Consider the following 27,590-nt stretch of genomic DNA (forward strand, 5'->3'; position numbering starts at 1 on the left):
GCAGGGAGCCTATGAGCGTCGGGAGCAGCGTGGGGCATTCAGCGCAGCTATCGTGGTTTAGTAAAAGGGGAGGGGGTATATTTGTCTATATTTGTATAGTTGTTACTGAGGTGACATTGCATATTTTAAAGTCATCTGCCTTGACCTCTTTAAAAAAAAACCACAAATATAAATTATAAATAACATTTCCTCTGCGTATAGTGTGCTTTGTATGTGTTTTTTTAATTGTATTGTTGGTAGATCACTTTAAAAGTAGTTTGCAAGCCAAAAAAGTGTGGGCACCCCTGCTGTAGCCAGTTGTTTTTAATGTTGCAATAAAACAATGTGAATACTAGAAAGCAAACATCTGATGTTTCCCGTAAGTTTAGTGGCCATCTGTCTGGTTAATGTGCAGTTTGCATGTGGTTGGCAGGACGGGGGGGTCTACGTTCCTTCTAGCCCCCGCTGCTGTGACTCCTGGATCTTAAGCAGATGGGGTTAAATCCTGAAAGCTGTCTTCTCTTGTCGTACCGGAAAGCATCAAAGCCAGGACCCGCCAGCAGCCTGGCAGACTCGCTCCAGCAGACAGCGTCAGCGCCGGGGTTTTCCGGTGACCGGCACAAGCTAGCTAGGAGAGAGAGAGAGAGGTGTGAGAGGCGGGGGCGGAGTCGTTGGGGAGTGGGCGGGGCTAGATAGCCGCCGCCCGGGCAGCGAAGCGGCTGAAGCGTCTTGCTCGTCTCACACTGTGCAGGTAAGCTTTTCTCCTTTCGCTCTGTGGGTCCGCGCGCGCCGGTCTGCGTCAGGCTAAAGCAGGAATCCCTGTCCCTTTGCTGCCTTGCTTTGAGCGGACTGTTCCCGGCCTGTCCATAGGGGGGCGCCCCGGAGCAATAGCCAGGATTGGGGTGTGGGGGACCTAAGGCGCTGTGCTATGGCAGGTTCCACGGGGTGGATGAGGGACATGGAGGCGCTCAGCCTATCCTCTGATGGCACTTTGAAATCTGTAGCGTTATAACTTATTCTGGAACGGTGGATTTATTTATTCTGTGCCTGGTAAATTATTCTGCTGCCGAGGAAATGACGCTGAATTAGTTGAGGAGCTGGAACACCCAAAGGACTGAGCACTCTTTTCAGCGTCTAGAGAGAGACTCTAGCGGGGAGGAATTTGTGTTGAATTTAGCAATCCAGTCCTTTTGAAAAGTTGGATCCTATATGCCCAAGCATGCTCCCCTCCCTTCTTTATTACAGAATGAAGTCATCAAATGTGTAACACGTTTATGTGGGGCCTGTGTATACCTCTGTGGTTTTATTTTGTTTAAAATTGGATTTTTTTTTCCCCCCATTACAGTATGACAGGTTTAAATAGCCTGAAATCAACTTCACGGTTATGGGAGAGCTCCTTTTGTACTGTACTTATCTCTTACTGCCTGTGAAAACCGGAATTGATTTTGATTTTTGGATCGATTTTGATTATATTTGATATACCGCTTGTACATGAGTATTAAGCAGTTTACAATACTAATACGTTACATTAGAAATGAGGGTTACATTTTGAATCATTAGAAAGTTATTATTATCTGTGGGTATTCTTTGACACACCTGTATATCTCCTGACAACTCATAGTTCTGGCCAATTGCATAGTGGAAGAATTAATATTGCTTCATATCACTTATTCTTCTGTGCCCTAAAGAAAAATAGTGAACCTACTACTGCACGTGAGAGAGAGAAAATAAAGGACCCTTTAATAAGCACAGATCATACAGTAATGAAGACTATTCAAGCGGTATTTGCAAAAAAAAAATTGAATATTCTGGCGTTTGTTTTATGACTCTGACATGTCCTCCATAAACAAAAAGCATATATTACTTTCATTGGGGGTTATAATGGGAATTTATTTTGAAATGTGACAGGTAGAGCCAGCTGAGAGTATTTCTATTAGGACTTGACAGACAGATTTTCTGCAAATCTTTACTATACTCTCAAAAGTTCAGGTTTTTGTTTTTATTAAACCACAAATCAATGGACTGCTCAAAAAGTTGATTTAAGCCCCGAATCTGGCGTACCTGAATAGCTGACCTTGACTAGGGAGGTGAGTGTAAGGTTATTTCCTAGCAAGAGAACCACCAGCATCAGTCAGGTGATTAAGATCTGAAAAGTAAACCAGGTTGAAATGGGTCATTATCAGAAAAACAAATAACTTTTTTCTACCAGAAAAACAGTGTGTGAAAACTTGAAATGGAAAAATTAGATTAAGAAGACCTGAATGATATATTCAGAAACGATTCAGTTAAACTAAAGAATGAGCAACAAAAAAAATAGTAGCAAACAATTTTAATCTGTTCTATTAAAATCTGACTGAACTGTTTAGCAGAGATCCCCACATCATTTTGCAATAGACTGGAGATACACCCTAGATTTCAGAAAGGATCAGATATGACATTACAAAGCTGTTCATTTAATTCAGCTATTGTACTCGTCAACTGGAGGATGGCCAAGGCAATAGCAGTTAATAACTGGAGAAAGCATGGCTTATGGAATGCTTTCCAACCCTCCTCCTCCGCCTACGTGTATATAGATGCATGTGTGTTTACAATAGCGCAATAAGGGAAGGGCAGGGAGGTGGTCTCCAGGTGCCGTCCTCCTCTCCGCCCCCTCCCCCAGCTACTGCTCACCCCTTCCCTTCCCCCCCGTACCTCTTTAATGTTCCCGGTGCGAGCAGCAACCCCAGCTTGCTGCTCGCACCAGCATCGGATCTTTTTCTGATGTCACTTCCTGGACCCGTGCCTAGGAAGTGACATCGGAAGAACTGATGCAAGCAGCAAGTTGGGGATTGCTGCTCATGGTAGGAACGTTAAAGAGGTATGGAGGAAGGGAAGGGGCACGTGTGTGTAACAGGAGGGGGCAGGGAAGGAGTGGATGGTGGGGGTGGGATACCTCTCACCATCGCTACACCACTGTGTGTTTATATCTGTGTTGTCTTTGTGTCTTTTTCTGACCTGGACGTGCGAGAGGATCTGAATGGAGCAGTACCAAATGTTCATTTTATTCTTTCTAAACCAGTGTCTCGCAAACTTTATGAGCTGCGACCGCGGCTCAAGGGCACCTGGAAGTGTGCGGACATCGCTGTGTTGATATCACACGCATGAGTGACTTCATCACGTCGACATCCGCTCATGCACGTATGCCCTCCAGGTGTGGTCCTGAGCCCCCAGTGTGTGTGTGTGTGGTGGTGGGGGGGAGGGTTGCTGAAAAAGAAGAGGCACGGAGAGGAGGAGAGATGCTAGGGAGGAGGAGAGATGCTGGCAGTGGCTGACTGCCTACAGGATGTGCCTTTTGCTGTACCTCTGGTGGCAGGAGGGAGTGAACATCCCTTCTGCCTTTGGGGGGGAAGGAGGAGGGTTGGGGATGTTTGGGGGGTGCCTTTCATACCGGTGGGGGTTGGGCCTTTGGTGGCAGGAGGAAATGGGCATCCCTCCTGCTGTTTTGCTGCCTCGGAGATGGAGGTGGGTGGGTGGTTTAATGCAGGATGGACTGGTCATTCCTCCTGCTGATTTTCACTAGTACGGGAGGGGGGATTCCCGGTGTCGTATTCATCAGGGGTTGTTGGGGAGGGCCGTAATCAAGGGGGGGGGGGGGTTAATAAATAATGGGGTAGATATTGTGCGTATGCAACAAGCACAGCATCTGTGCCCATTAAAAAAAAGAAGAAACAACTCTTCCTGCCTCGAACTACGTGACATGAGGCTTTCCCCTGCCTCTCAGCTGTTTAGGCTTCCCCTGCTGGCTCTGCGCATGTGTGAGAATCACTCTCATAGTGAACCATCGGATTGGAGAGTCAGGGATTATGGCGAACATCCGCATGAATCATTTGCATGCAAACTTCTTAGTGCATCAATAGCTCTTTCTGAATCAGACAAAAAAATCAGATAGGTAAGACCCACTTGGTCTTACCTATCTTCTTAGTGCATCTAGGCCTGAGTGAGCACTAACAGTACTTCTTAATGTATATTAGCCTGCTGTTTTAATCTGTATACAGAATCAACAGAGTAAACACAGGAACTTAGATACTGTGTGAAAGCACTTAACGGTGAGTGAACTTTGAGTGCTCATTAAATGTACTTAACTTTATAAGATTTATAGCAACTTTTGTTCAACAGTGTCATATTCATTCTAAACTTCAGCCAGTGTAATGTTTGTGCTCTTTCTCTAATTGCATTTAGCAATTTGTTCATGTTATCACTTAACATGTGTGTTGTGTTCCTTTCTGTGCCTTGCTTCTCAGGCCTGGGTTGGTGCTGTAGTTCAGTGGAGCAGAATTTGCATGTGAGCTGCTTGGTCACAGATATCTCCTGGCCTGTTGCAGTTGTGGGAATGGCAGCAAAATCAGGCATTTTTGGAATTGCTGCATGGTGTGATTAAGATGTGAGCAGAGGTGTAGCCCAAGCCCGACAAAATACCGAGGGCTGCCCAAAGCTGAACCCTCCATCCCACCTGCTGAGGTCCGACTCCTCCCTGCCTCTGTGCTCAGCTACTTACCTGCCCGCCAGATCATCCATAGCTACAGTGTCAGAGATAGCGCTACATAAAAGCTGCCTCTCTTGCCAGCAGGGCCTTTCCTCTACCGCGTCCCGCCCACAGGAAGTTGCATCAGCATGGCAAGACATGGCAGAAGTTAGGTTCTACCAACCAGAGAGGTAGCCTTTAGGGCTGTCTTTGTCTCTGTAGCTGTTTAGGACCATTGGGCAGGTAAGTAGCTGAGTATGGTGGGGGGAAGATGCTGGACCCGGGGGGCCCATCTTGGTCCTCACACCCAGGGCCCACTGAGTCCCGGTTATGCCACTGGATACCAGGGCTTAATGAGCTCCAGAAAGCAGAAATATTGGATGGCAAGAGAGGAGAAAAGCAATGGTGCTGCCTTAGGCTACCTCTTTTATAGTTAGCGCAGTAGGCTTGGAACCTGGGGAACTGGGTTCAATTCCCATTGCAGCTCCTTATGATCTTGGGCAAGTGACTTAACCCTCCATTGCCCCAGGTACAGCAACTTAGATTCTGAGCCCATTAGGGACAGAGAATGTACCTGCATATAATAAATGTAAACCCCTTTGGTTGTATTACAAAAAGGCGGTACAGTGTTCCCTCGCGAATGTGTGGGCCGCGAATCGCGGACTTGCTCATTCGTGGTCTGCTCCTACTGCCTCTTCCTGTGGTAAAGCAGCTCCTGATTGGTGTAGCCCAACTTTACTACAGAAAGAGGTGGTCAGAGCAGACCGCGAGTGATTTTCTTCACCCGCTGGCTCTCCAGCTGCCCTCTCCTGCCTCCCCTGTCTATTGACAGGCTTTTACGAAATTCATGGGGGTTCCTGGAACGGAACCCCTGTGAATTTCTAGGGAGTACTGTATATCAAAACCATGATCCTTTACCCATTTCATCCATGCAGTTTCACAGTGTGCAGTTAGTGGGGGAGGGGAGGTAGGATTTTGACTGGTAAGTTGAATAAAGTCTTGGGCTATAATCACGTATCATCCCCATCATGTTTGGCTGCCTATATGGTTGGCATTGTGGTGACTGGGGCCTGCACTGAGTGGTGGGTGTGGCTCTGGCCACCATATTGGGCAGACTGGATGGACAGTGAGGGTCTTTTATCTGATGTCATTTACTGTGTTGCCGGCCACTGTGGTAAAAGCTCTGATGCTCATAAATTACATTATATTAGTGTCTTCTATTCCACCACTACCACAAAAGAATTGTTCTAGGCATACCCAGGGAAATTACAAGATAGATAGTTAGCAGAAGCGTTAAGTTCTGGGGATATATTTATTTATTTATTTTAAAATTTTCTATACCGATTTAAACCAAAATGGTTTACATAAAATTTTACAACAAATGAACACAGAATCAGTTCAATTCTTTCGGAAAATCAGCGGACAGGGAAAATCACTACTTAAAGAAACACGTTTACAAACAATTGTGTTTTAAGTACCATAGTTTTCTAAATGTACCCCTATCATTACATTTCCGTATTTGCCCAACGAGGGAATTCTACGATCTTACCCCTGTACATGAAAAGGTCATTGCGTTGGTTTCCATTAATTTTGGATTAACATTTGCCTTCAGCAGCATAGAATTTTCAGAGCGCAATGATCTTTTCGGTTGGTAACTAGTCATCTTGTTCTTAAAGAATTCAGGGATCGTACCATATATTTGGAGAAGGTTAATTAGATCATTTGCAAATTTCTTAAATAACTTGGTTTTTAATTTATTCCTGAAGGTTTTGTAGTTGGGCGTCATGGTCAGCAGGTTGGAGAGATGGTGGTCTAGTTTCGCTGCTTGGATGGCTAATAGTGTCGGAGCTTTACCGCAGCAGCTGGTGATAAAAAAAAAAACCCTAACGCAGCTTTGTAAAAGGGGGCCATAATAAATTAATCATTTTAAAATAAAAACTGAATATAATAGAGTAGCTCTACATTTGCATAAAGTTAGAATCAGGATAAAATTAATGGTGGAGGAGAGTGATAGCAACTCTGTATATAGAAAACCCATATTCAGGTCAACAACAGTGGTAAAAAATATAAATTATCGGACACAAAAACTTGAATACTTAAAACTTATATGTAGAAATGATCCTTTCATGATTGAGCACATACTTAAAAATAAAAAAATAAAGACAGCTGACTAATATACTAATGGCGGCCTTATATTGCAGTTGTGGCATAATTAAATGCCCACTAAATGATGGCTTTACTACCATATTACTATTTGAAAAATGTGTAATTTATCCATAATAAAAATGCACCATTAGACGCATTCACAATTTCTCAATAAAAATAAGGGAGGTGCTCCCCTTACCATTTCATGTACACGCAGCAAACCTCCCAGCATTAAAAATCGTGCTTCTCAATTGAAAAACAAGAGGCAATAGTGTCACTTTTTAAGGGTCATAAGAACAACGTGGCATCTGATGTCATACTATAGATCGTCTTCTGCCCAGAAAGATAATAACAAGAATGTGATTGTGTCCCATACATAGGCACATGGTAATGAATTGTACATATACTAAATGCTGTATCTTATTCTGCACAAATATATTTGTTCTATGTGAGAAAAGGGGGAGGCTGTATGTAGAAAAAGAAACCATAATCTGCCATCTATAGACCCACAGGAAATGAATGACAAAATATCTATGATACCACAATAAAGAAAGGTCTATGGCAGTGGTTCCCAACCCTGTGCTGGAGGACCCTCCAGGCCAGTTGGGTTTTCAGGAAAGCTCTCATAGGTCTCTAGAATGTGCCAGTTTTTTTCCTGATACGTTGGATATCTCAAGAAAGGTGAGAAAACGTAGAGAACAGACCAACTCTGGTCTCTATTTTGCATTCTAGCCTTTCTTAGGCATTCCTGGACACACTTCTCTGAGTAACCATGCTGCATAAAGTTCTTAACCATTGTGGGAGCTTGTCGATCAAATTCAGTCATATCTGTACATTCTGCTTAATCTTAAAAATTGTGAATGGGGTAGATTGTGTTTCAATCCTCGACTACTACTATTTATCATTTCTATAGCGCTGAAAGGCATATGCAGCGCTTCATATTTAATATTCAATAGATGGTCCCTGTTCAAAAGAGCTTACAATCTAATTTGGACAGACAGGACATTTCAGGTTGGGGAATTTCTGGTAGAAGGAATAATACAATGGCTATAGGTATCTGACAGTGATTGGGAGTTAAGAGTTGAAAGCAGCTTCAAAAAAGTGGTCTTTTAGCTTGGATCTGAATACTGCTAGAGATGGGGCATGACATATTGACTCTGGCAGCTTGTTCCAGACATACGGAACTGCAAGAAAAGGGGGGCTGTTGACTGGAGTTGGTGGTGGAGGAGAAGGGTACAGATAGAGGGACTTACATGATGAATGGAGCTCACTGGAGGGAGCATAGGGGGAGAAAAGTGAAGAGAGATATTGAGGAGCTACAACGTGAATGCCCTTGTAAGTCAGTAAGAGGAGTTTGAACTGTATTCGGAAGCAGATGGGGAGCCAGTGAAGTGACTTGAGGAGAGGGGTAATTTTGAGCATGGTGGCTTTCACGGTATGAGCCGTGCGGCAGCATTTTGAATGGATTAAAGGGGAGAAAGACGGATGAGCAGGAGACCTGAGAGAAGTATGTTGCAGTAGTCTAAGTGAGAAGTAATGAGAGCATGGATAAGGGTTCTGGTAGTGTGCTCGGAGAGGAGAGGTCGGATTTTGGGAATATTATAGAGGAAGAAGTGACAGATTTTAGCAGTTTGTTAGATTTGAGTGGAGAAGGAGAGAGAGGAGTCAAAGATTACTCAGAGGTTGTGAGCAGATTAGACAGAGAGGAGGAGAGTGTTATTCACAGAAATAGAGAATGGCAGGATGAGGGATGTAGATTTAGGTGGAAAGATAGGAGTTCAGTTTTAGCCATGTTCAGTTTTAGACATCCAAGCAGCAATGTCTGTCAATCAGGCTGAGATTTGGGCCTGAATTCCTGTAGAGAAATCTGGTGTGGAGAGGTAGATCTAGGAGCCATCAGCACAGAGGTGATATTGAAAACCATGGAAGGAGATTAGTGTACCGAGAGAACAGGTATATATGGAGAAGAGAAGAGAGCCCAAAACAGAGCCTTGAAGTACACTGATAGACAGTGGGATGGCAGCAGAGGAGAATCCACCGTAAGTATGATGAGAGAGATAGGAAGAAAACCAGGAGAGAACAGAACCCTGGAATCCCAGGGAGGATAGTATATCGAGGAGTAGGTGGTGATCAACAGTATCAAAGGCAGCAGACAGATCGAGAAGTATGAGGATAGAGTACAGATCATTGGATTTGTCTAGGAACAGGTCATTAGAAACCTTAGCAAGGGCGTTTCTGTAGAATAGTGAGGGCAAAAACCCGATTGAAGTGGGTCAAGAATATCTTGAGAAGAAAGAAAATCTAGGCAATGGCGGTAGACAGCACGTTTGAGTAGCTTGGATAGGAAGGGGAGGAGTGAGATAGGGTGATGGAGGAAGATGTGGGGCTAGTAAGTGTTTTTTTGAGGAGAAGTGTATCTACGGCTTATTTGAAGATATCAGGAACTATTGCAGTAGAGTGACATGTTGAGGATGTGACAGATGGGAGGGATGACAATGGGAGTGATGGCTCCAAGTAGGCAGGTGAGAATCAATTCAGAGGAACAGGTGTTGGGTTTGAAGGAGGAGGGAAAATGAGCAACTTTCTCTTCTGTGACTTCAGAAAAGGATGAAAAAGTGGCAAGGTTGTTGAAGGGAGGTTTGCAGAGTGGATAGCTGGAAGGGATGGTGGGGGAGGTGACTTAAAAGTCAAGGTGTATCTTGTGAATCTTATTGTAGAAGAACTCTGCCATTATCTGGAGGGAAAGTGAAGAGGGGATAGGATGCGGGGGGGTATTTTGAGTAGGAAGTTGAGTGTGGCAAAGAGACGGTGAGGGTCAGCACTGGGTTAGTTAAATGGTTGTAGTAATCTTGTTTAGGAAACAATAGATTGGAAGGACATCAGCATGAATTTGAAGTGTATGAAGTCGGCATGTGTGCGGGCACAGATAACGGATGTTGGGGGTTAGCCAGGGCTGGGGTTTGGCACATCTTACAAGATGTGAAATGGGAGGGGCAAAGGTATGAATAGCAGACGTGAGAGTGGAGTTTAGGAGCGGACAGCTTTGTCAACAGACTTGTGTGACATAGTAGTTGAAAGGAGGGATGAGACAGTGGTGGAGAGCACGTCAGGATCAATAAATTGAAGATTCCTAAAGGGTTTTGGGGGGAGAGTGATGAGTTGTGAAGGTTAGAGAGGGGAAGAGTCAAGGTGCAGAATTCGGTAGTAGAGCAGTTGAAGGAGAGGACGAGGTCAAGGCAGTGGCCTTTCTGGTGCGTGTAGGGATGGTGGAGCACAGCTGGAGATTGTATGAGGACATTAGAGCGAGAAACCTGGGTGTATAGGAGTCAGAGGGCTCATTGGCATGGATGTTGAAGTCGCTGAGGATAAGGGAGGGAGATGACTATGAAAACTGGTGTAGTGTAGATACATATTTCTGTCGGTCACTTTTCTGTAAATAGATGTCAACAAACGGCATTGTTTGTTTTTTTTTTTAAATCTTAATATCCAGAAATGAAATTCCAGCACTATTTATTTATTTTTTAAAATTTATGATTCGCTTAAATCTAAGATGTTCAAAAACATTTACATCCACAATGTCAAACACAAATAAACATTGTAAAATGCAATAAACAAATAAGTCACTATCATACTGCATCTTAAATTTAAGGTTCTCAAGGTTGTCATCACGTGTGTTCAACCACTGGTGAAAAGCTTGTCTCTCTGTGACATCTACGTACCTCTTGTAGAGAACTACGTGTATATTTCATTCCCAGATATGTTTTCCTCTTGTTATGATGATTAGATAGTTTTTTAAATCTGTATGATAGTTTTGCCAGATTTACCAGATTTGTCAAGTTTTTTTAAAGTTTGAAAATGAAAGCATCGCAGCACCTTTTCGTCATCTTCACTCTGCTGTTTGAGACATCCCAGCTTTTACTGTTAGGGCTCGTTTTACAAAGCTGTGGTAGAGGTTTCTACTGTGGGCTGGTGAGGGAAATGTGCCAGCATTAATTAGCCACTCCTATACAGATAGACCCCTTAATGCCACCTTTGCAGGTAAATTGAGCTCGAACGTGCCTAATTAGACTCAGAATAAAAGTTGGACTAAGTAATGGGAATTTTTTAATACATATATTTCGCTTCCTACGTACTGGGATGCTATATCTTTTGGGCAGGTCTGTGAAGTTGGTACACCAAACTGTTGACTCTGATATTAGGCTTTAAAAACTCTGTTCTAGATCTAATTCTAAAGTACTGTTAAATATATGTAAGTATACAGTTATAAATTTACTATATATTATAATAGAAACATAGAAAAATGATGGCAGATAAAGGCCAAATGGCACATCCAGTCTGCCCATCCACTATCTCCTCCTCTCCCTAAGAGATCCCATGTACATGTCTCATGCTTTCTTGAATTCAGACACAGTCTGTCTCCACCACCTTTACTGGGAGCCTATTCCATGCATCTACCACCTTTTCTGTAAAAAAAAGTATTTTCTTAGATTACTCCTGAGCCTATCACTGTTAACTTCATCTTATGCCCTCTCATTCTGGAGCTTCCTTTCAAATGAAAGAGACTCGCCTCATGTGCATTTATGCCTTGCACGTATTTATCACTTATGAACCAATTAAGTTACATGTATTATATTTATTGAATTCGTCTAAAGCAGGGGTGTCAAAGTCCCCCCTCGAGGGCTGCAATCCAATCGGGTTTTCAGGATTTCCCCAATGAATACGCATGAGATCTATTAGCATACAATGAAAGCAGTGCAAGCAAATAGATCTCATGCATATTCATTGGGGAAATTCTGAAAACCAGACTGGAGTGTGGCCCTCCAGGAGGGACTTTGACACCACCAGTCTAAAGCATCCAATGATCAACACCATTAATTTCAATGCAACTTTAAATTTATTTCGGCTCATATGTTACCGGTCATTGCATATAGAGTATTTCATGAATCCTCAGATCACCACTTGAGTAGTGTAACTCAATGTGGTTTCATTCTTCATCGATCCTGATACTCATTAATATTCATTGCTTTTCATTACTATTCATTGTTATTCTTCTGTGATATAATAGTGAATTTGAACATAAAGGTAAATAATAATATGAAGTTTTTATAACTTAACTTTGTGTTCAGTCGTCCCCTCACTGATGTATTTCCTTATTCTTCCTCAGGGTCGGGGAGATACTAAAAAATGGAACAAACACCATATCTGAAATTTTTCTTCACAAAGTCTGCGAGAAATAAGTAATATATAGTTTACTCTTACCACATTAGCTTAACTGCTCTGACTTTTTCAAAACTGCCGCTGCAAAGTCAAGATGATTGTGGCATTCATACATCGCATTGAAATAGGGAATCCCTTTGACATAAGAACATAAGAAGTTGCCTCCGCTGAGGCAGACCATAGGTCCATCCTGCTCAGCGGTCCGCACCCGCGGCGGCCCATCAGGCCCATTGCCTGAGCAATGGTCTATACCTATCTATACCCCCCAATCCCTTTTTCTTCTAGGAATCTATCCAAACCTTCTTTGAAACCATTTAATGTTTTCTTGTCTACAACAGCCTCTGGAAGCGCGTTCCATGTATCCACCACCCTCTGAGTGAAAAAGAACTTCCTAGCGTTTGTTCTAAACCTGTCCCCTTTCAATTTCTCCGAGTGCCCCCTTGTACTTGTGGCGCCCCTTAATTTGAAAAATCTGCCCCTGTCTACTTTTTCTATGCCCTTCAGGATCTTGAAGGTTTCTATCATGTCTCCTCTAAGTCTTCGCTTCTCCAGGGAGAAAAGTCCCAACTGCTTCAATCTGTCGGTATATGGGAGATTTTCCATTCCCTTTATCAGTTTGGTTGCTCTTCTTTGTACTCCCTCAAGTACCGCCATGTCTTTCTTGAGGTACGGCGACCAGTACTGGACACAGTACTCCAGATGCGGCCGTACCATTGCACGATACAGCGGCATGATGACTTCCTTCGTCCTGGTCGTAATACCATTCTTAATGATACCCAGCATTCTGTTTGCTTTCCTAGAGGCTGTGGCGCATTGCGCCGATGCCTTCAGTGTTGCGTCTACCATCACTCCCAGGTCTCTCTCCAGGTTACTAACCCCTAGTGATGTTCCCCCCCCATTTTGTATGTGAACATCGGGTTCTTTTTCCCCACGTGCATGACCTTGCATTTCCCCACGTTGAAGCTCATCTGCCACTTTTCGGCCCACTTTTCCAGCTGCGTTAGATGGAAAAGTGGGCCGAAAAGTGGCAGATGAGCTTCAACGTGGGGAAATGCAAGTATTGTCCAATGGGCAACATCACATAGCGTGAGCCAAATAATGGTTCTTTTAACTAGTATTTATTGACGTAACTGATTTGAAAGGGCAGAGATCCATACAGCTTAGTCTGCTAAAGCCACACTAGACCGACATTTAACACTAGCAGAACGCACAAACTTAGTGGTACAAAAATGCTTTTTTACATTGTGGAAATTAAGAACCATAAAAAAATATTTTGATCCTTTATCGTTCAGACTATTGGTGCAGGCATTAGTTTTATCTATTTTAGACTATTGTAACATCATCTATTTAGGAGCACCCAAAGAAATTATAAGGAAATTAAGGATAATTCAGAATACAGGTGTTCGATTGATTTTTGGTTTAAAAAAGAACGACCATATTAGTCCATATTATCGTTTACTTCATTGGCTACATTTGGAGGTAAGAATATTATTCAAATTTTCCTGTATCTGCTTTAAGCTGATATCGAGATTGTCCTTTTTCCTCATTTGGTGTTGCATAGACCATCAAGAGAAACTAGAAACTTCTATTTATTTGCATATCCAAAAATTAATGGGTGTAGCTATAAGACCTTCTTAGATAGGACCCTAGCATTTCAAGCTGGTAGGCAACAATCTTGGTTAGGTAAATGAATTCAGCAAGCTATGTTATCCTATTGCAGTTTTCGGAAATTAATTAAGACCACTTTGTTCGATAAGTTTATTACTTAGGGCTCCTTTTACAAAGGTACGTTAGGGCCTTAATGCGCAGAATAGCGTGCGCTAAATTGCCTCGCACACTAGCCGCTACCGTTTCCTTTTAAGCAGGCGGTAATTTTTCAGCTAGCGCATGCTATAGTGCGCGCTAAAAATGCTAGCACACCTTAGTAAAAGGAGCCCTTAGTGAGCTTTATTGAAATTTTACAAATATTTATATTTTACAAATATTTATATTTTACAAATATTTATATTTTTTACTGTATTGTATTTCGCTGATTGTCCAGCTCTTTTTAGTGTAAACCGCCTAGAACAGTGTTCTTCAACAGCCGGTCCACAGAAATTTCCTGCCGGTCCACAGGGCCAACATGTGCATCGGTTTTCCAACAGGTCCCAAGAAACTAGCTAGATCCCAAGTAGCAAAACAGATTTTGTGCTATTTTATCCTAGGAATAAGCACTGGATTTCTCCAAGCCATCTCAATAATGGCTTATGGACTTCTCTTTTAGGAAATTATCCATACTTTTTTTAAACCCCACTGAGCTAACTGATTTCATCACATTCTCCAGAAACGAATTCCAGAGTTTAATTACACATTGTGTGAAGAAATATTGTCTCTGGTTTGTTTTAAATCTACTACTTAAGCTTTATCACATGTCCCCTAGTCCTACCCTTTCCATTCCACTCATTATTTTATAGACTTCTATCAAATCACCCCTGAGCCGTCTCTTCTTCAAGCTGAAGAGCTCTAGTTGCTTTAGCCTCTACTCATAGGAAAGTTGACCCATCCCTTTTATCAATTTTGTCGCCCTTCTCTGTACCTTTTCTAATTCCACTATATCTTTTGTGAGATACGGCAACCAGAACTGCACACAGTATTCAAGGTATGGCTGTACCATAGAGCAATACATGGGCATTTATAACATTTTCATCTTTGTTTTCTATTCCTGTCCTGATAATTCTTAACATTTGCTTTCTTAGCAGCTGCTGCACATTTATTTATTTTCATATTTATATACCACTTATAGTTTAAGTGGTTTATATTCGGGTACTCAAGCATTTTTCTCTATCTGTCCTGATGGGCTCACACTCTATTTAATGTACCTAGGGGCAATGGGGAACTAAGTGACTTGCCCAGGGTCACAAGGAGCAGCAAGGGATTTGAACCCACAACCTCAGGGTGCTGAGGCTATAGCTCTAACCACTGCATTAGAGATGATGGGTGAACTCATGCTCAGGCCCTTTAAGAAGCAACATGGGAGCATTGGGCCATGGCTTAGCTGCCTGATGGTACTGGACAGTACAAATACTGTGACATGCAAAGTTGATCACAAGCAGTGTTATTCATATTACTACTAATGCTTATCATTTTTATAGTGCTACTGGATGTATTCAGCACTGTACACTAAACATGCAAGAGACTGTCCCTGTGTCACAGAGCTTACAATCTAATCAAGACAGACAAACAGGACAAATAAGGGATTAGAGATTTACGTATGGTGGGAATGATTAAAACAGGCATGGGTATTGAACAAATGAATAGAAATTAGGAAAATGCAGCCTCTTAACAGGTGGACTCTTCGCCTAGAACTGAATACACTAAACACGGAGTAATGAGTGGTTTATTACATCAGGAGTCATTTCATATTCAGTGTATTTATGTGCTCATACTATTAACTTATAGGGCAATTGTGTAATAGATTGTATTTCTGCTGAAACCTTTATTAAATTGGATAGTAATTTTTGTGTGGAAAACCTGTGCAAACACTGAGTAAACCACCATTCTCAGGACCCTCATAAGGCTACATCCTGTTTCCCGTTTTACTGGCCCTTTCTGAAAAGCATATATTCTGATATACAGCCCCCGCACCCCCTGTCTAGATCATCAGTGAACCATAAGTGTTAGCATGTCAAGGTCACCTTCCGGCAGGGTGACTTTTAGGTTATTCATTTCATTAGACTGCAAGTATTTGTACACTAGACACGTACTGTTGCTTCCAAAGGAGGAGGAAATAACATTTATTTTGAGTCATTTCCCATTCCAAATCACACAAAAATCCACAAAGTTTGTTTGCCATTATATTGTGCAGCATTCACTTATTCTTTACATGTGGGAAAATCATTTAGCTTGCACCAGAATGACAAACAGGATGAAAGAACCAAATTACAAAAAAAAACAAATTACAAACTGAAACACCAGATTCTTCTCTGCACACCTGTGTTCACAAGTTGAAAGTCTTTTTAATGCCCTCCTCTCCCTTCCTGTTTCTTCCTTTTTGCTTTTGTTTGTTCACCTCCCTTCACTTGCATGACTTCCTTTTCATATGAAGGTTGATCAAGGCACTAATGTTTTCTTTATCCCTGTTTTGCAAGTACAGGAATTGCTCCCATCACTTCCACCACTGCCTGATCTGTCCGTCTGCTCCCTTAAATCACTGAAGCAAAGAAGTGGACACCATTTAGCCCATCTATACTTCCCCCTCCATATTCGCAGTTTCCGTATCTACGAATTCACTTATTCGCAATTTTAAACCTAGAATTCCTTTTTCGAGCTCTTTTAAGCCCTGTAAGCCCCCCCCCCCCCCCCTTAAGCTTTACCTGGTGGTCTAGCAGGTTTTCGTGGCAGGAGCGATCTTCCCATGCTCCTGCCCTGTGCAGATTGCTCACAGGAGATGGCTCGAGAGACTACGGGAGCTCAAGGCAGCCATTTCCTGTGAGCGATCTGCACGGGGCAGGAGCGTGGGAAGATCACTTCTGGCTGAAAATATGCTAGACCACCAGGTAAGGCTTAAGGGGGGGCATTCAGGGCTTAAAATAGCTGGGAGAAGCGGGGGTTAGGGGCAGAACCGGCCTGAATATTATTCACGGTTTTTTAATATTCATGGGCAGGCTCTGCCCCTATCCACCGCAAATAAGGAGGGGGAAGTGTACTTGTGAGGACACGTTTATACACATTTCCTTCGACCTGGATACAGGGGCAAAATATCGGACCAGAACAACGGCCACGGCATTGAACTTCCGAAAAGGGAATTACGAAGCGATGAGACTCATGGTGGGGAAGAAGATTAAGAAGAGGATAAGCGCTGTAAAAATGCTAGAGCAAGCTTGGTCCCTTTTTAAGGACACAGTCACCAAGGCGCAAGGTCTTCATATACCAAGTATCAACAAAGGATCCAAGAGAAAAAAGAACAAAGAACTGGCGTGGCTCACTGTAGAGGTGAAGGAAGCGATCAGAGACAAAAAAACTTCGTTTAAGGAATGGAAAAGGTCAAAAACGGACGAAAACTCGAATAAGCACAAACAACATCAACGCAGGTGCCATAAGGCGGTAAAAGGAGCCAAAAGAGACTACGAGGAAAAAATAGCCAAGGAGGTGAAAAACATCAAGCTGTTCTTTTGATACATTAAGGGTAAACGACCCGAGAAGGAAGCGGTGGGGCCGTTGGATGACCATGGAATAAAGGGAGTACTAAAGGAAGATAAAGAAATCGCTGAAAAACTGAACACATTTTTTGCGTCTGTATTTACCGAAGAGGATATACGCAATATACCGGAACCCATCAGGCTCTATACTGGAAACGAAGACGGGAAACTGACAGGGCTGACGGTCAGTCTAGAAGAGGTATACAAACAGATTGATAGGCTAAAGAGCAATAAATCCCTGGGACCGGATGGCATCTATCTGAGGGTCATCAAGGAACTGAAAGGGACTATAGTTGAATTGCTTCAACTAATAGCCAACCTGTCAATCAAATCGGGGAAGATTCCGGAAGACTGGAAGGTGGCAAATGTTACGCTGATCTTCAAAAAGGGTTTGAGGGGAGATCTGGGAAACTACAGACCGGTAAGTCTGACCTTGGTACCGGGAAAGATCGTAGAGGCGCTGATAAAGGACCGCATCATTGATCACCTTGACGGACACGGTCTGATGAGAACCAGCCAGCACGGCTTCAGCAAAGGCAGATCTGTCTGACGAACTTCCTGCACTTCTTCAAGGGGGTAAACAGGCGAATAGACAAGGGCGATCCAGTCAACATTGTTTATCTGGATTTTCAGAAGGTGTTCGACAAGGTTCCACATGAACGGCTACTTCGGAAGATTGCGAGTCATAGAATCGAGGGTGAAATACTCACGTGGATCAAAAACTGGCTGGAGCATAGGAAACAGAGAGTGGGGATAAATGGACAATACTCGGACTGGAAGAGCGTCTCCAGTAGGGTGCCGCAGGGCTCGGTGCTTGGCCTGTGCTCTTCAACATCTTTATAAACGATCTGGAAATTGGTACGACGAGTGAGGTGATTAAATTTGCGGACGATACTAAGCTTTACAGAGCAGTGAAGATGCAGGAGGATTGCGAAGATCTGCAACGTGACATAAACATGCTTGAGAAATGGGCTGCGACATGGCAAATGAGGTTCAACGTGGATAACTGTAAGGTGATGCATGTCGGTAACAAAAATCTCATGCACAAATACAGGATGTCCGGGGCTGTACTTGGAGAGACCTCCTAGGAAAAAGACTTGGGCGTTCTGATTGATATGTCGATGAAGCCGTCTATGCAATGTGTGGCGGAGGCAAAAAGGGCAAACAGAATCTAGGAATGATTAAAAAGGGGATCACGAACAGATCGGAGAGGGTTATCATGCCGCTGTACCGGGCCATGGTGTGCCCTCGCCTGGAATACTGCGTCCAGCACTGGTCGCTGTATATGAAGAAGGACACAGTACTACTCGAAAGGGTCCAGAGAAGAGTGACTAAAATGGTTGAGGGGCTGGAGGAGTTGCCATACAGTGAGAGATTGAAGAAACTGGCCTCTTCTCCCTTGAAAAGAGGAGACTGAGAGGGGACTTGATCGAAACATTCAAAATACTGAAGGGAATAGACTTAGTAGATAAAGACAGACTGTTCACCCTTTCCAAGGTAGGGAGAACGAGAGGGCATACTCTAAAGTTGAAAGGGGATAGATTCCGTACAAACAAAAGGAAATTCTTCTTCACCCAGAGAGAGGTGGAAAACTGGGACGCTCTTCCGGAATCTGTTATAGGGGAAAACACACTTCAGGGTTTCAAAACAAAGTTGGACAAGTTCTTGCTAAACTGGTCTTTGTCCTGAGGTCCACCGCGTGAGTGGACTACTGGGCAGGATGGACCACTGGTCTGACCCAGCAGCGGCAATTCTTATGTTCTTAAGTTCATTCTATTTACTATGTCGACTTTGGTATTTATTTATTTATTTTGTATGTCAGTTTTCACTGATAATCATAGACTTTAAAACTTTCTCATTAGATTGTTTAGTTTGTGGGCAATGGAATGCTAAGAGTAGCCATGAATATTCAGCATGTCTTTATATTCAAATATCATATCATGATCCAAGAAACTAAAGCCTTGCCATCGACATCATCCATGTTTCTCTCTTATTATGTTCCTTTGCTTGGAGGAGGCTTTACATTATCATTATTATGTTTTATTGATGTTCTAGCTGTTGTAATGCATGTGATTCTGTTTATGTATGTACTTTATTGTGACCCACCTTGGGAAAGGCGGGGTATAAATAAATACAAATACAAATGAGAGCATCACCTTTGCCTTTTGCTCTGCCTCCAGTGTCTGTCTTCTGCTTTCCTGGCCATCGTACCACACAGTAAAGGGAAGAAGGTCTTAGCTAGCTCAGCCATTGTAGTAGGAGAAAAAATGGAGTGGTGAGCAGTGACTGGGTTACTGAGGCTTCTCCACTGGCTTATAGGTATAAGCTAGAACCAGAGCAAACAGGGCAGCTGTCCTGGGCCCCACAACTCCTGGGTGCCCCCATGGGCTGGGATGGCCCCAACCCGTTCCAAAGCTTTGTTCACCTTTTTAAAATGCAAAGGAGTCACCAGTGCGGCAACTTCCTTGGTGGTGTTCCACTGCCACAATTTCCCATTTCCGTTTGGGCAGACTGTGGAAGAGGAACGGTGCTTAGGAAGCTGCAAGCAGTGCTAGAGAATTGTCACCTCATTGGCGACCCCTTTTACATTTTAAAACTGTGAGGGGTGCTTTGGAATGGGGTGGAGAGATGGGAAGGACATCCTGGGCCATGGGGCTCCCCTGGAGCAGCTGATTGTTAAATGAAGGGAGGGATGCTGGAGGAGGAGGGCATGTGGTGGACCCAAGGGAGGGGGAAGGAGGAGAAAGGGAGAGATGCTGGATGGAAGGGCATTGGTGGGTGGGGAAATTGGGGGAGGGAGCAGGGAGGAGAGGAATTGAAGTCCCCTCCTTAATTTCTGCTCTGGGCCCCAGAATGTCTAACATCAGCCCTGGCCAACCAGCTCACCACCCCTTCTAAGAAGTAGGAGGAATAAATAACCAAAGATCCTGGTCCTGAAGAGCAGGAGGGGACAAGGAAGATCTTCAAAGATAAGAAATTGGTCAAGTTTCAAGTTTATTGGCTTTTAATATACCGACCATCAACAAGTATCTGGCCGGTTTACAATAAAAATTTGAAAGGAAAAATTAAATAAATAAATATAAAATAATGAAAGTGCACACTGAGACATTAACTAGACAGACTTGAAGGTGAGGGAGAATGGGAAGGATGGGGGGAAAGTTACATGTTAAAAGAAGAAAGGAGAGAGAGGGAAGAGGGTAAAACAAATAGGGTGGGATCGCTTTATAAAAGCGGTTGGTTGAATATAAAAAGAAGAAAAAGACGAAGAATGGAAGAAAGGTGGGGAAAGAAAAAAAAAATAGATATATATATGGTCTTTCTTTGCCTAGCACTATCCTTAAGTTCCAACTACTGGAGTTGTCATCAAAGCCCTCTCCAGTTCCAGAGGAGCTTCCATTGGGTAAAAATCAGTTCAGAGAGGGTGTAGAAGTACAAGAGATAAATAGGAGTCTCTAAAGCAGTTTCCCGCAAACTTTCTTGAGCCGCGGCACACTAAAAGTAGTGGCCGTGGCTCGAGGCACCTGGAAGTGCGCGGATATCGCCATGATGACATTATGTGGATGCGTGACATCATCATGTCAATGTCCGTGTGTGTGTGAAGGCCTTCAGACGCTAGTGGGGGGTGCCAGAAGGGAAGAGGTTCAGAGAGAACGATAGGTGCTGGCGCCCACTGATTGCCTACAGGACGTGCCTCTTGCCACGAGAGGCACATCCCGTAGGCAGTCTGTTGGCGCCGGAACGTCTCCTCCTCCCCAGTGCATCGGGGCACACCTGAAATCTCAGGAGGCACACCAGTGTGCCTTGGCACACAGTTTGAGATACACTGCTCTAAAGAGTAAAGAGCCATGAAAAAAGATAAGAGACTACCTGTGTGATAGCAAAAAGAAATACTTTCTGCCTCTGCCTGTAACTTTGTTGTTATTGTAAAGTCTTGTCTCTACTGTACAGTGTAACTTCCTGAGTAATTTGACCCAGCCTCTTATACTGTAATCCGACCTTGAACTGAATAGGTAAAAGCGGAATAGAAAACTTGATTAACATAACATAATATTTACTTCAGCTCTATAATTAATTAAATACTTCTGGTTTAGAACCCCAGTTCTGGCCTAGACTGATTTATTTTGGGCCATTGGAGTGGAGAGAGTGCAGATTATAATTGCCAGCAGCCCCATAGTGAATACTGTCTGGTTATGACCTGGAAGCCTTGCTGTAGTTATTAGAGGTGGGGCAAATGACACAGGATTTTCTCTTTCAAAAAATTGGCAATCGTAGTGTCTCGGCTATGTCACTGCTCCCGTAGCTTTTCTCTCTCTGCTTCAGGCTTCTCTTTCTTTCCAAGCTGTTTGGAAGGGGGGAGGGGTTAGAGTAGATCCTGGAACTTACTCAGGACCAGTACGAGAGTATTAATGACACTGAGTAAGTCTTCAGTTTTGTAGCCCCTAGACCCCCTTCTACAAGAATGTTCTTTAACATGCATAATTGAACACCATACTTCTAAATATGAAACAATAAAGTTTTACATAAAAAGGGCAGTTTTCTAAAATCTCATACATGTACTGCCTTGGTTGCAATTTTTCAAAAAGGTGATAAATCCTGCTTAGCTAATTTATATTTATTTATTTATTAATTATTTGCAAATTGGCCACTCTCCCCATAGTTAAAGATGTGTGCACAAGTTTCAAGTTTATTAGGAGTTCCTATTACATGGTATCTACTTTATTTTTCGGACCATAGGACACACTTTTTCCACCCCCAAAAAGGGGGCTGGAAAAGGGGGTGTTTCTTCTGGACCAAATACACTGCGCCCCCCCCCCCCGGTATCTCTTTTCGTGGCGGTGGTCCAGCGCGGTCTCCTTTGTCTTAGAAGAGCGACGCACAACGTAGGAGTGTGACCTTAGCGCTTCCTGCCTGGTTGCGCTGCTCTGGGATTAGCTGCAGTTACAGAGTGGCGCGGTACCAGGCAGAAAGCACAAAGGTCACGCTCCTGCATTGTGTGTCATTCTTTTAAGACATAGGCAGCCGTCCAGGAGACTGTGCTGGACCACTGTCACTGAAAATGGTACCAGGGGGGCTTTGGGCAGCTGCATGCTGCTGTGGGCAGCTTCGGGCGACTTGGTTTTTCCTCCTCTATAGGTGGATACGTCTTATGGTCCGGTGCATCTCATGGTCCAAAAAATACGGTAGGTGGTTTACAGGTCAATATAAGAAAGAAAAGGAAAGTTAAAAAAAATTATACTTATAGAAAATACAATAGTAAAAGTAGAACTCAATAAGACAGGGATGAAAATCAGAGTAGTCGGAGTCTACAGGTTACCTGGCAAAAGTAAAACGTGGAAAAGGATTAATCAAATACATCTTTATGTTTTGAGTGCAGACTTAGATTTTTCTTAAAGAGGTTTCAAAACGAATATGAGTTGGAAGAGCATTCTATAGGCAAGGTCCTTGAACAGAGAAAATACTGGTCTGGTTAGATTCATATGTGATATGTCTATTGTTAGGGACAACAAGTATATTTTGTTGCTGAGAGGAGAGAGTACTTAATGGTTGATATTAGAAGGCAGTTGAGACAGAGCAGAGAATGAGAATGGCAGGTCTTGAATACTAATAAGATAATTCTATAGATTAGTCAGTGTTTAATGGGGAGTTACATGATCACATTTCTTTGCTCCTAGAATGAGTTTTATTGTGGTACTTTGGAGTGGTTGAAAACTCTGACGATCTCTTTGAAGCACACTCTGATATAAAGCACTACAATAATCTAAGTCAGTCTTCTTCAACTTTTTGGACCAGCGGAAATAAAATAATTATTTTGTGGACCGGCACCAGTCCGTGGACCAGCAATTGAAGAACACTGGGCTAAGTCGTGCCCATCTCCACCCAATCTCCGCCCCAGACCCCACCCCCATAATAGTACTAATTGTAACACCATTTTTTTCCATTCATTTTTCATATATACACACATACAATATAATCGTATTAACAACACATAATGGTTAACCACAAAATTAAAATACACAAAGCACACTGTATGCTTTTCAACAATCATTCCTACCAGAAAACAGATAACCCCTTGCAAATGCAGGACCACAAACTAAAAATACTAATATTTATAAACAAGCCCTAAGATGCAAGACTCTGCAAGCAGTACAACCCCAGAGGAAAAGAAACAAATGCATTTCTTCCTGAACAGACAGCAGATGTAAATCAATCACTAAATAAAAAAAATAAAAGCATTCCCTCTACCGTTGTTGTCTCTCTTCCTCCATGCTGTGCCTTGCCTTCTGGCCTACCCCACCCCCGGTGTTATCTTTTGGGCCGGTCCACGGTGCGATCAACGCGGCGTCTTCGGGCCAGCTCCCTGAGTGCTGCTTTGCAGAAAGCTGTGGACAGCAGCTCCTCGCGCGCGTCCCACGCCTCATCTGGAAGCCTTCCCTCTGACGTTGCGAATGTTTAGGATATAATAATGCATTCAATAAGATGTGGAGTCCATTGACTACATATATAGGGTCACATTAGCTGACATGTACTTTTTCTTATTAGATTACTTCCTTGCACATCCAGGATGGGAGGGAGGGAAGATAGTTATATTATGTATGGTATATAGTTTATGGAAACTATAGTGATAAGTATATGTTTCTAATTATTGCTAGTTAAGGGAAGGGGGGAGAAAATGATTTGTTTTAAAATGTTTGTATGTGTAATGTGCTTTTTCTGATTTGCTCTTGATAATTCATTGTAGTGCATTGTTATTATTTAAAAATCAATAAAGAATAATAAAAAAAAGACTTGAATCCTGGGTCTCAGGTTGTCACTTGACCCAAATTTTTTTATTTTGAAATGTTTCTCTGTTGTAATGTGCCCATCTCTTCCACCTCCTTCCCCCCATCACTCATAGGTGCATTTCATTCCTTGCTGGACCAATCCATATAGGAGGGAGTTGCAGTGATTGCAGAAGGTGGCACTGCTGTAACTGTGAATCTTAAACTTGTGTCTGTTTAAAAATTAGGAAAAGGGATAGGTGATAATTGAGGAAATGATGGAGAGGCACAGTCAACCATCTGTGGGAGTTTTGCACAGAATCTTCTCTGCCTCTTGAGAAGAATACCTGAAGAAATCACACATCTTGTGCTTTGAAAGCTAGTTCCCCTTTGCAGTACCTCAGTACTTGAAAATAGACTATATTATATTTGGATTTATAAACAGGTGCAAATGTTCCTTCAACAAGTAGCTTATTAGCTAAGTGGATGACTAAGGCAACAGGAGACAAAGGCCCACCTATGATGTGAATCGTGCCTCCATAGGCACTTTAGGTCACCTGACTCCACTTCCGCCAATAGGCGCCTTGAAACTCAGTTAACCCTTTCAGGACCAAGGGACATATTTGTCCCATAACTTTAAAATCCTATAAATTTTGATTGGGATAGTCTACAGTTCTAAATTTGATATGTACGGATTCCATATGATACTGCCTTTATGTAAACAAACTGGTTCCGACATTCATTCATTAGCGTCGTTGCCAGATTGACGAGAAGATTCACTTGCCACACTGTCCATAAGCCAGAAGTGTGATTTTTTAAATAAAAATAATGATATTTCACAAAAAAAAATCAATTTTTTGGCATCTGCAAGCCCTTTTTACCATAAAAATGTCGTCAAAACCACAAAAATTGGCCTACGATCCTTATGGTCCTGAAAGGGTTAAGAACATCATTTCAACTGTGTTTGTTTTTTTATTGAGATTGGTTGCCTACCAGCACCTAAAATACTGGCACAGTTTAGAGAATCCGGGCCAAAGTGATTTGCTGCGGGTCACAAGAAGGGTCGGTGGGAGAGATGGAATTGTCCCAGCTGATTTCTGTAATCACTAATCATAAACCATGGAAAAATGAATTAAAAAAAAAAAAACTAACAGAATTAAACCTGGAACTGACAACAACTAATGTCACCATTCACATTCTCCAGCTGTTAATACTGGTGAGAGGGTGAGCAAAGAGCATTTAAACTGAATACACTCCAAGCTTCCTCTTCAACTGCCACTTTGCAATAACTGTGATAGGGAAAACTGGGTTTCTTAAGCTATGAATAGAGGCAGGCAGAGGAGTTGAAGCATCGCAAGTGTGAGGTGGAAGACAACTGAGAGAGGGTATATCTGTAACTTTTATAGACTCAGTCATTGAAGCCCCTCTTCCTATTTGCTACCTTTTAATATTTACTCAGACCAGAGTTCTCTACTCATAACCTCTTCCAGATAAGTGACATGATGTGTGTAAGAGAGCTTTACCACCCTACCACCACCTCCCCCTTCACCCCCCCATTCATCCCCATTTGTCAGTCCTAATACTGCCCCTGCAATCTGCTGACAAGACTCACCATCCACCCAGTCTGTACACAGGGAAAATACCGACCCAGAACAACGAGCACAGGCGCGACTTTCTGCACAGAACTATTCATCCACCTCTAGATGCTTCAGAAAATCGTGGGCAGCAGTTCCTATACAGTGCCTGCAACTGTTCTGGAAGCCTTCCCTCTGATGCTGACATCAGAGGGAAGTTTTCTAGGTCCGCTGTGGGCATCATGTAGCCCGTGGCTTTTTGAAGAAACAAGTGCGGCTGCCTGAATTATGAAGAATCCAATCGACCCTGTTCTGTACAACTCTTTAGTCAGGAGTTCAGTGAATCAGTGAGCCCGTTGGGGGTTTTCTTTTTTGGGGGGTGGGATTTACCAAACAAATTGATTTGAATTGATTCATCCAAACTGAATCGGTGAATCAATTTGAATCGGGCAGCTCTAGTCAGGATGTTAAGTGCAGATGAATCAAGAGAAGGTTTAATCATATTAATCATTTGGAGTTTGAAAAAGCAGCACTGCATGACTGAAGAAATTTGTTGGTGGAATGTTAGTCTATTATCTATGATCACACTTAGATGTTTTAGTATAGGAGCTAGTGGAATGACAGTATTGCAGAGAACAAGCGGGGCAATCAATTCAGTGTGATCTCCAAAGGAGAAAAGTAGGGCCTTTGATTTCTTTGGGTTGAGAAGTAAATGAGAATTTGGACTGGACTTCCAGATTCTCTAAGATTGGTAGATCAATTATCTCAGTTTTGAAAAGTTTAAAAACCTGGTTGTTTTCACAATAGTTAATTTGATTTTAGCTGTCGTATAGTAATTTTAAGCAATTCAACATACTTTTTTCTAACTTTTTCCATCCATCTAATCTAACCAATTTCTGTTTTTATCCCACAGTTTTTACTTGTTATGTTTCATTTTTTTTAACGAACTGTAAACCGAGTCGAGCTCCTTAGGGAGTAGATTCGGTATATAAAATGAAGATTAGATTAGATGATTTTCAGCAAGCCATGAAGTTTAGTGAGATTCTGTTTGATCATTTCCCTATCATTTGAGGGATCAATTGAGTGACGTAATTGTATGTCATTTGCATAGACAAATATTGAAAACCCGATGGATTGTGCAATTGTTAAGTGTAGTGTCTTAAAAATGGTGCAAAAATAGAACCCTAGGGTACAGTGTAAAATTTGGAAAGCTGGTTATGGAACTGGTCCTTTGATTGTCTATTGTAGAAGTATGAAGTGATCCAAGCATATGCATTTTCTATGATTCCAGTCTAATGGAGTCTGTCCAGCAGTAGAACCTGGTCTACAGCATCGAAGGCTCCTGCTGTGAGATCTAGTGAAATAAGAAGCACAGAGTTTTGACGATCAAGATGGGAACGAACAGTTTCCATCAAATAATGATTTCTGAAGTCTGCTTGTTGGGGTAAAGTGCAAGTGTTTTTTCTAGAAAGTTAGTGAATATACTGAAAATGTGTTTTTCAGTAAATTTGACTTGTAGCGGCAAGTTACATAGATATAAGGTGGTAATTCATGCAATCTTGTTTTGAAAGTTTGTTATCTTTGAGCTTTGGACAAATTATAGCTTGTTTCTACGGAGTTGGAATCATCCGAGAGTAGTTGGTTGCTAGATACAAAAAAGGGGTATAATTTACGATATATATGGACCAAAAACTCATGTTTCACTGTAGCTGGACCATTAATGTGGAATGCATTGTCTGGAACTTTGCGCTTAAAAGAGCCCAAGAGCTTGTCTCGATGGGCGACTATAACAATGGGCTGGATGGCCCAAGTAGTCGCCCATGTGGAGACAGTTGCAAGGGCATGAGGGGAGGTAACAGGATAGGAGGTAGGAGGGAGGGACTTGGTTCCCACCTCGAAGGGAGGGGTGGAGCAACGGGAAGTAGGGCATGATGGGAGGAGTGTTAGGGGATTGCATGCCTCCGGGGAACAGCGTGCATCCCTGTCCGTTGGAGGCAACTTACTTTGTAAGTCTTACCTTTCCTTCTGCAGGGCTTCTTGTTTGGCTAGGCCTGCTTGGGGATCATGTCTGCGCATTGTGGGGGCGGTGTGGCGACATTCTTGGGCTCCCGGATGATGGTGGACGTGGTCGGCCTCTTTTCCATGTGCCTGAGCATGATGACTCGTGTGCGGGGCCTGTGCTGTGCGTCAGGCGCCGTGGGCTGTGCTCGGGATTTCCTCTTCGCTGGCGGGTGGGTCC

General features: G+C 42.8%; 1 protein-coding gene across 4 annotated transcripts in view; it reads left to right on the forward strand.

Annotated features, from left to right (window-relative positions):
• The first annotated feature begins 628 nt into the window (after positions 1-628).
• The window catches only part of ARHGEF28 (Rho guanine nucleotide exchange factor 28), a 524,944-nt gene continuing 497,982 nt past the window's right edge, over positions 629-27,590 (forward strand). For 2 of the 4 annotated variants that reach the window (XM_033929274.1, XM_033929277.1), the window contains exon 1: positions 629-730. The gene's annotated coding sequence lies outside the window, so the exon portion shown is untranslated. The remainder of the gene's footprint in view (positions 731-27,590) is intronic. The other 2 variants (XM_033929278.1, XM_033929279.1) reach the window with 1 other exon arrangement.

This window comes from Geotrypetes seraphini, chromosome 1 (assembly GCF_902459505.1).
Source record: "Geotrypetes seraphini chromosome 1, aGeoSer1.1, whole genome shotgun sequence".
NCBI lineage: Eukaryota > Metazoa > Chordata > Amphibia > Gymnophiona > Dermophiidae > Geotrypetes > Geotrypetes seraphini.